This window comes from Myxocyprinus asiaticus, chromosome 41, assembly GCF_019703515.2.
Source record: "Myxocyprinus asiaticus isolate MX2 ecotype Aquarium Trade chromosome 41, UBuf_Myxa_2, whole genome shotgun sequence".
NCBI lineage: Eukaryota > Metazoa > Chordata > Actinopteri > Cypriniformes > Catostomidae > Myxocyprinus > Myxocyprinus asiaticus.
The window spans coordinates 7,185,125-7,201,125 of record NC_059384.1 but is presented as its reverse complement, the minus strand read 5'-3'; the positions used below and the strand labels follow the sequence as shown (position 1 = coordinate 7,201,125).

General features: G+C 41.6%; 1 protein-coding gene across 4 annotated transcripts in view; it reads right to left on the bottom strand.

Annotated features, from left to right (window-relative positions):
- LOC127431819 (RNA-binding Raly-like protein) overlaps positions 1-16,001 on the bottom strand; it is a 195,985-nt gene that overhangs the window by 100,593 nt on the left and 79,391 nt on the right. The window contains exon 2 of one of the 4 annotated variants that reach the window (XM_051682390.1): positions 8,854-8,936. The exons of the other annotated variants lie outside the window; for them this stretch is intronic. The gene's annotated coding sequence lies outside the window, so the exon portion shown is untranslated. The remainder of the gene's footprint in view (positions 1-8,853; positions 8,937-16,001) is intronic. 4 annotated transcript variants of the gene reach the window in all.

Genomic DNA, 16,001 nt, shown 5'->3' with positions numbered 1-16,001 from the left:
TCTTCAAATTCAACATTTAACCCCATAACATTTTGAGCGCAACAGGGTTGTCACTTTTTGAAGAAAAAAAATTATTAATATTTTTTAAGTTATAATGTGTAATTTATTACAAGGCACACCAAAACCGAGTTATACTACCAACATTTACTCAGTTATCTATTCAAATGATGAGTAAATACATTTAAAACTTATTGTGACAAGGTTAATATTATGTAGAAGCTTGAGGGTTTGTTGATGTAGCTTTTAGGTTAAGGTGTGTAATGTTAAATAACTTTTGGACCAAGGCTGTAACCACATATTTAGTTGTAACGAACGATAGTGGGACAAATAGATCCAAGAGCAGAGGAACAGTTCAAAGGATTTATTAACAGTAATAATGAGCAGTCACTGGGCTGAGGAATGTAGAAAATCCCAACACCGGCTGCAGTAGCGGGAAGCGGCCTCCAATTGTGTGAGCGTTGTAGTCGCGCAAGGGGCAATTCGTGAAATGTAGGGCCTTTTCCAGCTCCTAATTCGTATGCTCAGCTTGCCCATTTGTCTGGGGATGAAACCCAGAGGACAAACTCACCGTAGCCCCCAGCTGTCGACAGAATTCTGCCCAAAAACGTGACACAAATTGGTCATGGATGCGGAAGACATGGCTAATGACTGCTACCGCTGTCTCCCTCGCTGAAGGTAATTTGGGGAGGGGAATAAAATGAGCCGCCTTCGAGAACCGGTCCACTACTGTCAAAACGACTGTGTTGCCATGGGAGGAGGGGAGACCAGTTATGAAATCCATGGCTATGTGTGTCCAGGGTCTTGAAGGAACAGGCAGTGGTTGGAGGAGCCCAGCTGGAGGTTCACAGAACATCTTAGTAGTCGCACAAATGGGGTAAGCGGCTATGAATTGACATATGTCCTGTGCTAATGATGGCCACCAGAATCGCTGTCTGATGAGTGTCTGATTGCGAGTCACTCCTGGATGACAAGCAACATTGGATGAGTGATCCCACTGTAGGACATGCAAATAACCGGCCCACTGGGTAAGTGGCGGGGGGCGCGGTGTTTCATAGCGCCACATGGACTTTAGCCTCCACCTCCCAGGATACCATGCCCTCCACATAAGTGGTGGGTAGAATGGTATCCGGTGGGGCAGTGGAGGTCTCGACCTCAAAACATCGAGATAGGGAGTCGGGCTTGATGTTTTTAGAGCCCAGGTGATAAAACAGCACTAAGTTGAAATGCGTGAAAAATAGTGCCCAATGAGCCTGTCTAGAGTTGAGGCATTTGGCGCTATTAATACACTCTAGGTTCTTATGATCTACCAAGACCACGAAAGGTACCCCCAAACCCTCTAACCAGTGATGCCACTCGCTCAAGGCCAACCGGACAGCCAATAATGCTTGGTTGCCAACATCGTGAATTCCATTGAACTGTTGTTAAGCGGTGTGAAAAAAAGCACAAGGATGCATCTTTCCATCCGAGGGGGTGTGCTGCGACAAAACTGCTCCGACACCAACTTCAGACGCATCCACCTCCACCACGAAGTGACTTGCAGGATTGCGAGTAACGAGGATAGGTGCGGTAGAAAACAGCTCCTTAAATTTAGAAAACGTGGCCTCAGCTCACGAGGACCAACAAAAGTCAGTGTGGGTGGAAATGAGGTCCGTCAGAGATGGGTCCATGCGCATTCCCTCGGATGAAACGATGAACCCCAGGAACGGAACCGACCATGCATGAAAAGCACACTTCTCATCCTTGACGAATAGCCGATTCTCTAACAGTCATTGAAGCACCTGTCTGACGTGCTGCGCATGGTCCTGGATATTCTGGGAGAAGATCAGAATATCATCAAGACAAACACAAAACAAACGATCAACCATGTCTCTAAGCACGTCATTCACGAGCCCCTGGAAGATGGCGGGGAAGTTGAGCAATCCGAAAGGCATAACCAAATATTAAACGTGCCCCCTATGGGTGTTAAAAGCCATCTTCCACTCATCCCCCTTCCTAATCCGGACAAGATGATAAGCGTTGCGTAAGTCCAACTTCAAGAGTTTGAAGGCTGAGGACATCAACGGTAAAGGACAGCGATTCTTCACCATGATGTCATTCAGCCCCCGATAATCTATACAGGGTCTAAGTGAGCCATCCTACTTCTCCATGAAGAAGAACCCCGCCCCTGCCGGCGAAGAGGAAGGGCAAATGAGTCCGGTTGCCAGAGAATCACTGATATACCTGTTCATGGCCTCGGGAGCCGAGAGCGAATACAGCCATCCCTGAGGCGGCAAAGTGCTAGGAAGCAGTTCAATCGTATGGGTGATGAGGAAGGGTCGCGGCGTGGGACCGGCTGAACACCGCCATCAAGTCATAGTATGTCAACGGTACTCCGGATAAGTCCGCTGGATAATCCTGCAACGAAACACAAGACTGGACAGGGGAAACAGCAGAGTTAAGACAAACAATAAGGACTCCAAGCGAGAACAGTGTTGGTTGACCAATCTATGTGTGGGTTGTGCGTCACCAAAAAAGCATGCCCCAACACTACCGGTGCCAATGGAGATTGCATAAGGTAGAAGGAAAAATGCTCCGTATGATTCCCAGAGACAAAGGTGACTGGCTTTGTGGATTGAGTGATGACGGACAGCGGCATGCCACTTAGGGTGTGGACGGTGATGGGTCTTTCCAACTGACCATAGGAAGTCGCCACTTATAAGCCAATTCAAAATCCATAAAGTCCCCTTCAGCTCCGGAATCAACCAAGGCGGGTACCGTGTGACAGGCAGATCCACTGCACACTGCAGCCAGGCCGGGAGAAGTTTCCGAAGACCAGGGGTTTTGTCCAAAGGTGTTGGCTCACCAGTAAACCCTCTCCTACCGATGAGCGATGTCTTTACCGGACAGAGAAGCAGAGAGATGATTAAAAGCAGCACAGTAAAAAGATGCCGCAGATGGCTCAGTTTCTCCCTGTGTGAGATTTGAGTCCTAGCAACTTGCATAGGCTCGGTGTCGGCCCGTCAGACTGGCGAGTTGGCTGGAGGGCAGAACGGGTAGGAGGATCAGCCGCCAGGGTAGGTGGAAAGTGGCATCGATGGTGGCGACGGTGTAGGTCAGGTGTTGATTGACTCAGATAGCCAAATCCACCAAGTCATCGAAGCACGGTGGCAAATCCAAAGGATAAATCTCATCCAGAATGTCGTCGTAAAGACCATGCAGAAATCGATCCCACATAGCATGGTCCACTCACAAGAAGCAGCTAAGGTGCGAAATTCAATCGCATAATCTGATACTCGTCGATCTTCTTGAGACAATCCAGATAAAACCCTTGTCGCCTCCCGACCTTGAGCTGAGCGATCAAACACTTGGTGGAGCTCCATAGTAAAGGCATGATAGGAAGCGCAGCAGGGATGTCTGTTGTCCCACATGGCAGTGCCCCATTCGCCAGCCTTTCCGGTGAGGAGCGTAATAACACAGGCCACCTTCATCGTATCTGAAGCGAAAGTGGAGTGCTGTAACATGAAGAACAGGGAACATTGTGAAAGGACTGTGCTGCAGGATTCAGCCTCACCTGAATACAGGGCTGGATATTCAAAGCTTTCAGGAGCCAGAGGAACTGCCGGAGCCGGTAAGGAAACTTCCTGAGATGGGCCAGCATCAGGAAATAGGCAGAGCTGCTGAACAAAGGAGGTAAGCTCAGCGAGCTGTGAAGCCATCATCTCCAAAGCCCGGTTCGAGTCAGCAATTTGATCCTGCTGACGTTCCAGCAAGACTGCCTTCTGGGAGAGGGTGGCGCGAAGAGTGGATTCCTCCGCTGGGTCCATACTTGGCTAGATTGTTCTGTAAGTAACGATAGTGAGACAAACAGACCCAAGAGCAGAGGAACAGTTTAAAGGATTTATTAACAGTAATAATGAGCAGTCACTGGGTTGACGAATGTAGAAAATCCCGACACCGGCTGCAGCAGCGGGAAGCGATCTCTAATGGCGTGCATGTCATAGTCGTGCAAGGGGCAATCCGTGAAGAGTGTGTTCGTAGGATGAGTGTGTGCATTGTGGAAGTCAGGAACAGAATCGTAGAATCCTCCATTGAAGCTTAGTGAGATGCAGAACAATGGCCAGCAGAGATGAGCGAACTTAACTCCCGACATGTGAGCAGAGACGAGGTATCCTCCATGGAAGACCAGCTGACACGCAGCAATATTGGAAGGCAACCACACACCCAACGCGCGGGCAACCAACAGATACATGAGACAGGATCAACTAGGCAGAGAGAGTGAGGTTAGTACTCAATATTAAACAACAATCTAGCAAAGATACTGAGAACACAACGGGCTTAAGAAGGGAGTGAATTAGGGGAGAACAGCTGTTGCTCAGCACACTAATCAGTGGAATGATCAGCGTTCCCCAGGGAACAATCAGTGTTCCTATGGAAATGCTGATTGTGCATGCTGGCCGCGCCTGCAAGACATGAGGGAGAGAAAATGACAAAACATACAAAACAAACCGACAAACTCACCGGCACCGTGATATTTAGTATTGGGAGTAATAATTTAAAAATACAAAAATGAAAAACCCATATTGTTTATCACTAATTAATATTTGGGTGTGCATTCCCTTTTAGTGGTCCCCCAAAGTCTATGTTAATTACGGCCCAGGTACTTTTTGCCTAAAGTGTGAAAATATGATTTCTTGAAGGTTACTTTTCAACATTTTCAGACACAAATGGCACATTTCCTGAGAATGAAATAGTTGCTTATCGGTAAAAAGCACCTCTTCCTCTCTGTACCTGGGCTTAAACAGACAAAAAGCATAACAAAATGGCTTAATAACATAAACGAATGAAAGTTAACTTTTTTCACGTAAACGCAGTTGCCAGATATCTCATTCAAGCATACAGGTGAATGCAAAATAATCACAGGAAAAGCTTTAACGAGAATGAATAACACCTTGTTTACTTTCATCTCTGCACGTAAAACATAACTGCTGTATTTAATGAGAAATGTTTCATCCTTATTGCACAAACACCCACATAAAAACATGCTTGCATGTATTTCAAAAGTTATGAATCTGTAATACGTCTGATTAAACAACTATTTCATCTTGTTCCGTAAATACTCCAAGCTACAGACTGACAGTTGTTGAAAGGTCTGTTTTTTTATCACTAAATACACAAACTGCAGGACAAATCATCACAGGAAGGAGAGACGTTACATTCATTATAATGCAATAAAGAGCAAGTATAAATATTTGAATGAGAACAGGGAAAGAGTTGTAAGAAAAAAAACTGGCAGCTGTTCTGTCTCATATGAACTGCCTCTATGTCAGTGTGATGGCATGTTTGTTATCAGCCACTCTGATTGGAGAGAGAGGCAGAGGCACTTTGCAGTAATTGGGTAAAACTTCTGGCAGCGGAAAGCGGCTCACGGTAATGACAGCCATGCATATTAAAAGAAAAGATTTCAAAGTGTTTCAAGTGATGAGCAAACACTACGCAGCCTTGATATTTGGATAAAAATGTACAGGTGCATCTCAATAAATTTGAATGTCATGGAAAAGTTCATTTATTTCAGTAATTCAACTCAAATTGTGAAACTCGTGTATTAAATAAATTCAATGCACACAGACTGAAGTAGTTTAAGTCTTTGGTTCTTTTAATTGTGATGATTGTGGCTCACATTTAACAAAAACCCACCAATTCACTATCTCAGAAAATTAGAATACATCATAAGACCAATAAAAAAAAAACATTTTTAGTGAATTGTTGGCCTTCTGGAAAGTATGTTCATTTACTGTATATGTACTCACTACTTGGTAGGGGCTCCTTTTGATTTAATTACTGCCTCAATTCGGCGTGGCATGGAGGTGATCAGTTTGTGGCACTGCTGAGGTGGTATGGAAGCCCAGGTTTCTTTGACAGTGGCCATCAGCTCATCTGCATTTTTTGGTCTCTTGTTTCTCATTTTCCTCTTGACAATACCCCATAGATTCTCTATGGGGTTCAAGTCTGGTGAGTTTGCTGGCCAGTCAAGCACACCAACACCATGGTCATTTAACCAACTTTTGGTGCTTTTGGCAGTGTGGGCAGGTGCCAAATCCTGCTGGAAAATGAAATCAGCATCTTTAAAAAGCTGGTCAGCAGAAGGAAGCATGAAGTACTCCAAAAGTTCTTGGTAAATGGGTGCAGTGACTTTGGTTTTCAAAAAACACAATGGACCAACACCAGCAGATGACATTGCACCCCAAATCATCACAGACTGTGGAAACTTAACACTGGACTTCAAGCAACTTGGGCTATGAGCTTCTCCACCCTTCCTCCAGACTCTAGGACCTTGGTTTCCAAATGAAATACAAAACTTGCTCTCATCTAAAAAGAGGAATTTGGACCACTGGGCAACAGTCCAGTTCTTCTTCTCCTTAGCCCAGGTAAGACGCCTCTGACGTTGTCTGTGGTTCAGGAGTGGCTTAACAAGAGGAATACGACAACTGTAGCCAAATTCCTTGACACGTCTGTGTGTGGTGGCTCTTGATGCCTTGACCCCAGCCTCAGTCCATTCCTTGTGAAGTTCACCCAAATTCTTGAATCGATTTTGCTTGACAATCCTCATAAGGCTGCGGTTCTCTCGGTTGGTTGTGCATCTTTTTCTTCCACACTATTTCCTTCCACTTAACTTTCTGTTAACATGCTAGGATACAGCACTCTGTGAACAGCCAGCTTCTTTGGCAATGAATGTTTGTGGCTTACCCTCCTTGTGAAGGGTGTCAATGATTGTCTTCTGGATAACTGTCAGATCAGCAGTCTTCCCCATGATTGTGTAACCTAGTGAACTAAACTGAGAGACCATTTTGAAGGCTCAGGAAACCTTTGCAGGTGTTTTGAGTTGATTAGCTGATTGGCATGTCACCATATTCTAATTTTTTGAGATAGTGAATTGGTGGGTTTTTGTTAAATGTGAGCCAAAATCATCACAATTAAAAGAACCAAAGACTTAAACTACTTCAGTCTGTGTGCATTGAATTTATTTAATACACGAGTTTCACAATTTGAGTTGAATTACTGAAATAAATGAACTTTTCCACAACATTCTAATTTATTGAGATGCACCTGTATGAGGCAAATTGTCATAATGAACTTGCGACCAAAACATCCACCATCACAACCACCAAAACAAAATCTATGCCTCTCTTTAAGTCTATGCGTGCATTAAACTATCTATTAAAAGGCTTTTCAGCTTTGTCCTATAAGAACATTTAAGCCTTATGAAAAAAATCTGCCTTCATTCTGTTATATAGTTGACCCTTGCTTTGATCTATGCCAGTTTGGTTTGATTATGTTTGCTCATTTACCCAAGAACTATGACAAAATTATAAATAGTGAAAATTTACTTTGGAGGAAAAAATTCGCAAAAAAAAAAAAAAAAAAAAAAATATATATATTCTTATTAAAGAGGGTTTTGAACTAGGTGTTTGAAACCAACATACAAACCCTCTGCTAGAGAAAACACACATATGTGTGATAGGACTTTTGACACCAAATGTTATTGTTGCTAAGATAAAGCCCTTGTGACAACTTCCTTGTGTGGCTGGCAACGAGCCTTGGTCTCCTCTATTTAATATGTCCCCCTTTTGCTTTAATGGCAGCAAGATTATGCAACCTGATGATCCACTGTATGTTATAGTATGATTTGAGAATGTTCTAAAGAACATCTTGCATGGAAATGGAAGCAAGAAAGTCTGACCTTTCACATATAAGAGTTATTAACATGGATAAAGCCACAAATGTGCTTATTTAATTAGTAACTTAAAAACAGTGCAGAATCTTAAATGTTTCGTATTCATTTGACATCTTTACATTGCTTTGCTTTATATTTTTCAAAATCTTAAAAGTCCAGGTTTAAATTACATTTTGAATCCAGATTTTAAAATTGAATTCAGACTTTTGAGCTTCTGTCAAACGCGTGTGTCAAATGTGCTTATTTGTGAGCTAACTCAAATGTAATGATGGATTAGCATGTTGTCTTTTCCTGCAGAGCTCGGTCTGTGGTCCTTCATGCTGTTTTCAACCATAAAGTCTTGCTGAGAGAACAGTATGGAGCAATGGCCCACTGCTTTCCACTCCAGTTCTGATGCTGAAATTATGTGATGAAGTACTGCAATGCAACAGCCAAGAGTGTACGTGTGTGTGTGGGCATGCATTCATATGTATGTGCAAAACTTGGCATTGTGTGTATGTCTAGACACTTGCTAGGGGATGTGTATTAGTGTAAAGAATTTACTCTATGTGTCCATGTTCACAATGAAAAGTTTTGGGAGAGAAACACACATTTAAATGTAAAAATATTAACTTTAGCGATAGTGGACGTGTTATCATCTTTTAAAAGAAAACGCAGTCGACAGACCCAACAAACGATAATTGGTTTTCAGAGTGTTCCCACAACAAACATCCTAATGTTCTTTTCTGGTTAGGCAGGAAGGATTTTTTTTTTGTTCGTTTTTTTTCTCCCTCAGCAACAGAACGTTTGGAGGTTTGGAGAACATTCTAGGAATGTTATTTTTAGGTTTTATTTTTTTATATATATATCAGTAGATTAAAGGAATATTCCTGGTTCAATACAAGTTAGGCTCAATCAACAGCATTTGTGGCATAATATTGATTCCCACAAAAAAAAAAAAAAAAAAATACTTTTTCTTTTTTTTCTTTTTTTTTTTTTACAAAAACAAAACAAAAATCTGCAATACAGTGAAGCACTTACAATGGAAGTGAATGGGACCAATCTGTAAACATTAAAATACTCACTATTCCAATAGTATAGCCACAAGACATAAATATTATGCATGTTAACATGATTTTGTTGTGATATAATCACTTACTAACCTTTTCTGTGTAAAGTTATTTCCAATTTTACAACTTTGCTGTCACGACGATGTTACGCTGCAACCCCTAAATCCGTAAAATGCCTGTAAAAACAACAATTTAAACAACTTTACTGCTCAAATAATACATGAGTTTTAACAGAAGATAAGTTAAAGTGCTTTTATAAAATCATAAGCTTCACATTTCTGCTTTAAACCCTCCAAAAATTGGCTCCATTCACTTCCATTTTAAGTGCCTCACTGTAACCTCGATTTTTGTTTTGGTTTTTAGAGAAAAGAAGGGATGTCTTTTTTCTTTTTTTGGTGGTAATCAACATTATGCCTCAAATGCTGTTGATTGAGCTTAACTTGTATTGAATCCTGATTCTTCCTTTAACGTTCCCAAAATGTTTTGGAACATTATGGAAAAACAATACAATAAAAGTGAATAGTGACCGAGACTAACATTCTGCCTAATGTCTCTTTTGTATTCCACAGGAGAAATAAAGTCATATGGGTTTAGAACAACATGAGGGTGAGTTAATGAATACAGAATTTTCATTTTTTGGGTGAATTATCTCTTTAATTACTAATGAAGAAATTTTAGTTGAAACTCTGACATAAAATCAACGAAAAATAACAGAAAAGAAAATGTTGTAACGTAATTAATTAAATAACCATTTAGAAGAAAAGTGAAGAATACATTTAGCTGCAGTGTGTGTACATGGTCTCTGTGTACAATAAGTAATGGCACTATACAGTACATCCCCGCATGCTGTGCACACAACTCTAGCACACAGTTCTCAACAAGAATAGACTGTCCTAGCAGACACTGCACACAAAGACATATTAATGCTGGACCGAGCACATAGAGTAGATGGACACATAATGGACCAGGCTACAGTTTGAAGGCCTGACCTCAACAGCACACATTAGTGGCTGTTTGAAGGCCATAACCAATAGGATGTGTGCTTTCTTGTCCTTCACGATACCACAAAAATGTTGCATTGAGTGAATATATGAATGAGAGAGAGAACATATGCCAGCCTATTTGAGGTAGATTCAGCCCTCTTCCTGTCTGACAGAAGACACTAGGATAATTACAACTGTCAGGATGTCCAAATCAGTCAACCCAGTGTGCAATCACAGGTTAAGACCTGACATTAAAAAGCGACTTGTTGTCATTAGCATTCCCATAAATATCTGTGCCGTGATTTGGGGCTGCACCAGTCTGCCTCCGAACCCTGATTTCCCCTGCCGTAATGTCAGGTTTTGGATTGTCTCTCGGACATTTGGTATCCACCCTCCCTCAGACCCACCCGGACTTCTGATCTCAAGTTGGTTTTATAAATTACTTTTTAAAGTACAAGGCCGTACAAAAGTACAAAGACTTTTTAAAGTATTTCAGATGTGCACAGTATTTCAGCGCTGCACCCTGCCTCTTATTCACTAAATTCACATAAATCACCCGCAATCCATTTTAACCATGTGTTATCTGCACTGGTATAGCGCTGCACCCTGCTTATTGAAATTAAGTAGGCTAATTATGATTATTTTTACACCAAACACACCTACTTCATATATAAATTAGGCTTATTATTCTGTAGATTGTTTTTGTTTTTTTTACAAAAATCTGCAATTTTAATGCCTGGCTCAACATTGCACAGAAAAACTGTACATTTTAAGCAGAATTCTGTACACAAACAGCACAAACAGGGGTGTGTTTCCCAAAAGCATTGTTAGCCAACTATGGTCGCAAGTTCCTTCGTTAGCAACATAGTTAAACGATTTGGTGTTTCCCAAAAATTTAGTTCCAATGAATATTCGCAAATAGCATCGCAAAGTTGTATGGTTGGAACTACAGCTCTTTACCTGTGGTTAGAGACATAGTCCCTTGTTAATTTGCTGTGTGGACATCATTTGACTTTGCTTAGGCTTCTATATCTTTTATTCCATATATATCTTTCATTCTGTCAGCATTTTGACCACGTTTATATGCATATTGGAAAACGGCTTATTCCAGGCAGAAAAACGCTGTTCTGAAATATCACGAATGCAGCCATTTATGGGACTAAAGGCTGTTAAGAGAAAGCGCTTTATCACACACATAAGTGGCGTTTATATGTTTTTGAAGGGTGCGCAAATGTGCTCAACTGCGTCGGGGCCATGTATTCCAGATCATCCCAACAAGGAATGTTCCAACAGCTTTGGCCAACGTTGTGTAAAGGAACGTTAGCCAAACAAATGTTGTTAAATTGCGTTAATAGAACATCCTTATGATATTATTAGCATTATTACTGTATCTGATACTGTATTTTCTTAGTGCAGCACTGTTCATACACCCTTTAAACATTTTGGCAAATTAGGTTTTCAGGAAAATTCTCGTTTTCAGGAATGTTATGCTAAAATGTATGTAACATTCTACGTCACATTAAGAAAACATTTTTATGGTTCCCACAACCACTATATAATTCTTGAAAAACATTTAAGAACATTAATTTGTTAGCTGGAATGGTAGTCTGCTGCATCCTCTACAACATAGCACTCAGTACCGGCCTGCAAGATGGGGATTTGCGGCATGCAAATTGCATTCAGCACGGTTACCTGCTTTGCATAATTCCTTAAGTGAATTGGGTGCTAAAACAATGCTGATAGTGAGTGGGCACAATTCTTTCTAAGTAAATTCCCCTCAAAATATTTGACGTTGAACCGACCAACAAACAGACAGCCCTCACGATTCCTTGCTCAACATTTTTTACATTCTATTTTTTATTTAATATACTTTATTTTAGCAGAAAGTCGCTCTCAGCTTGCTTTTAAAGTGAGTGATGCCTTCAGCTCTTTAATGTTACAACCCTAGAGAGGTTTTAGTGATGAAGAAGAAGCAAGACGGGAACAGCACTTGAAGAGAAGCTGTTTTTCCTTGATAGGTACCTTTAAAAATGAATTTGAGAGATGGTTTTCTTCTGAGACCAGCCAGAGTCTGGATAAACATCAGTAATATCGCAGCCATGTAACATGAAATGCTCCATTAAAACTGGTTTGCCACTACAGCTCATAATTAGAAGGATTGGCGCATACTGAGCACAATCCTCCTCCACAAAGTGATTAGTAATTGCTTTAGTCAAAGCTAAATATACATAATAACACTGAATCAGTTTTCATTTTTGGGTGAACTATTTCTTTAACTAGCTGGACCAGCACCAAACCAGCATAAACCAGTCTGAACCAGAATTGAAATTCATTCTGCACTAAGCCGGTCTTTTCAGCAGGCTCTTTCTCATTTTTCAATTATTTTTCCATTTCCTGTTTCTCATCTTCAAAACACGGTTTAGAAACAGAGAGGGCAACAGGGAGACATGGTTTGTAGTAATGGACTCATAACCGAGACATCAACCCCTGCTGTCGGCCTGGTCAGCCATCAGGGTGACATAATTTACACCAATTTAAGAGGTTGAAGGGGAGATTGCACATTGTTTGGTGGTAAATTATATGTTAGGCTTCATTTCTTAATTAGATCTTAGAGCCAGGCGGTTGTATTTATTGGTGATGTATCTCTCTCTCACCACACTTTCATTTCTGTTCTGGATTACCTCGGTCCCTAAATGCATTTCCTTCATGCGAATAAAGCTGAAATAGACCTCGATGTTTCATAACAGTACTGGACATAGCAGCATTGGAGATTAATCTATTAGTTGAGGTGGATTTGTTGACAGCTGTGTGGTGAGTAATTCAATGCTATAGTTAAACTACATAAAAAAAGGCAACAGGAAATGGGAGGAAGGATTAAAGAACATCAAAAAGGGCAAATTAGGTGAGGCTGATAAAATAAGAAGTGTATGTGAGCTACAGGCCTGTCCATTTGTCCCTCCGAGAACTTCAAGCCATCCGTTCTCTAGTTTTGTGACTTTTTAGCCATAAATGACAGAGCTAATTAGCTGCTTACCCAGCAGCTGACCATTGACAAATCATTCAGGGACAGCAATTAGCTGGAAGGCTGGGAGGGCCCATAATGCTGTTCCGAGCTGTGCACAGCAGAGCCTAGAGGGGCCCCTGGTGGCCCCGGAGGCAGCGTGAGAGGCCCATCATGTGGATCTACTCATCCAGATGGCAGACTGCAACCCTTCAAATTCAGACAAACAGGTCTCGATAGTCCCTCTCGCTGCACATGACATGTTTAGCTTCTCTCTTTCGTTTAAATTATAGCCCTACATTCCTCTCTATCCCTCCTTAATTGTCTTGCTTGTATACCATCATCTTTTGTTTCTTCTATCACTGGTCTCCAAAGGCAAAAGTTTGGAATATGCCTGTGAAGTGGATCGATGTGCTCGCTTATGAGGTGCATAGACAATCGTGATCACCAGGGCAATCGACATGCAGCATCCAAATGTTCATGTACACTGAAATTAACCCCATTTTGCCGAATTACTGACAAACGCCATCCCCCATCAGACATTTCTGCATCAATTCAAGCATGATGACCCTTGCTACTGATAGCATATTGTGTGAACAATCTCTGAGACATGGGTTCTGGTCCCTTGGAAACCATGAAGTGATCGTGTTCAGTCCAAGACACTTGCCTGCGTCCAAGTACACATACTTCCCTACTATTCAGTATGCCAAAAGCAGTAATCAGTGGAGTAGTATGCCCAAATCCTCAGTATTCATAAAACAGAAGTCACATAATACTCGGATGACCAACCACAGTGCCTCAGGTTGTTCCTGATAGGGTACTCGGCCTTACAGGCTCCATATGGTTAGGATTAGGGATGGGGGCGGGGTGAGGGTATCTGCTGCCTTCCAGGAACAAACCCAGGTACCTCTGCACAATGGGCGTCCTCGTGCAACCAGGAAGTAATCGCGTTCACATTAACAATTATGAGCGTGATTCGGAGGTTGGATTTTCACTATTAAATCACACATTTACTCCACAGATGGTAAGGTTTAAGGCCTGGGTATACTGCATTTTTCTGCATGTCATATTGGATCGTGCCCGGCCGAATGCTTTTCGTTTCAAAGTTTTCTGACCGCGAGCGAATATGAACACATTTGACGCTGTCCACTACAACTGCTTTTTGTTACTCTTTTAGTACAGTCAATGGCCAGCCCATGCGCCAACAATGGGCATAGATGAGGACGGTGTCCGGGGATCGAGAAACTCTGAAATGCGCACAGTCAGTGCAAGCAGACTATGCTGATGATGAAATTTGCATTGTGCATACTGTGTGCGGAGCAATCAGCAACACGGAAAACCGAAGTATACTTTGGCCTTTCGGGTTAGGGTTTGAGTTAGGGTGTAGGGTTTAATACAATATACATTCCTGGTGACTGTTACATCATTTACAACTAAAAATACAACTCGCTATTTGGCACCACACTGTGGACATTTAACCTCACCTTACAGCTTCAGCCCCTTGGAGCAGTGTTTTGAATTTCAGTGAGTACAGACTGATTTCAGCAGCAGAACGTTTGACCTCTGGTTGCCGAATTCAAGTTGTGATCAGTCTGGCATATATGGATCTGTGTGCTGCATTATGGCACTCGTTTATTGGTGGTGTTTGTATGTGAAGCATGTGAATCTGTCATCTGCACCTATTTGTGCAAAGTAAGCAGTGAGTCCAAATGGTCAGTCACCGGGGTGGAGCTACTTCAGACCTATCAGTGATATTAATGATTTGTAAAGCAAGAGTGACATGTGTGTAGTCTTCAATTGCAAAGATGAACACCACAGGAAGTCTTACTTTAATGGGGGGAGAAAGAAGGCCTGAAAAAACCCATAGAGCTGACTGGAGCAAATCTTCTACAGCCTGGAGCAGATTCCAGCAGGCCTGACAGCCTTGCCTGTGTGAAGCTTGCCCAACTCTCTCCTCATCTGCTAAGCCAAGATAGGGTAGCACCATTGGCATAGAGTCAGAGTTTTTCTGTCGAAAAACTGATTCAGCTAATTAGCCCTGTGTAAATGTACTTTCAGCCTGTTTGTAGCGTGATGGATGATTCCACTTTCCTCATGGAGACCCTTTCCCTCTACCTTCAATTCTGGGAAGAACAAAGCTTCTGTTTTTTGCCATCTACAGAATGCAAAGGTCCTCTTTCTCTTTATCAGCATCTACTGGGTCCTTTGCAACCTATGAACTGCTTTAGAAGTAAAGTAGCATGCAGTTTTGGAGGGAAATGCATTGCCCACACAACAAATAATGATTTACGTGTCTACATAGACTCATCCAGGTCTCATAGAATGTTTTCATTTCTAAAGACATTTCACAAATCATAAAATTAGCCTTCAGGTTTTCATCTTGGGGTTCACTACCCGGTCTCATGACAAGTCGTAATTATTGGTACAAATCGTAATAAATTGTATGAGTTGGTTTGTACAAAAACATACAACTTTTACTCCCATAGAGAGAAATAAACAAACCAACGAACAATGTTATTAAGATTTTTCTGAAGTTTAACCCCTAACCCAAACCTAAACCTAACCATAAAGTGTAACCCCTTACCCAAACCTAAACCTAACCATGATTTTAATACGAAAATAACTTTTGTGTACCATGGAAGATGGTTTTGGAACAAGACGAGGGAAGCGTATTATAGGTTATTGACATACACTCACCAAGCATTTTATTAGGAACACCTGTACACCTACTTATTCATGCGATTATTTAATCAGCCAATCGTGTTGCAGCAGTACAATGCAAAAAAAATCATCCAGATACGGGTCAGGAGCTTCAGATTACGTTCACATCAACCATCAGAATGGGGAAAAACAATTCTCAGTGATTACAACCGTGGCATGACTGTTTGTGCCAGACAGGCTGATTTGAGTATTTCTGTAACTGCTGAACTACTGGGATTTTTACACACAACAATATCTAGAGTTAACTCAAAATGGTGCAAAAAACATCCAGTGAGCGGCAGTTCTGCAGATGGAAATGCCTTGTTGATGAGAGAAGTCAACGGAGAGTGGCCAGACTGTTTCGAGCTGACAGAAAGGCTACAGTAACTCAGATAATCACTCTATACAACTGTAATGAGCAGAATAGTTCAAGTTCAAGTTCAAGTTGAGCTTTATTATCATTCCACTATATGTAGAGACATACAAAGGAATGAAATGTCATGCCTCACAGGACCACAGTGCTACATATATAGGCATACACATATCTAGCCTATATA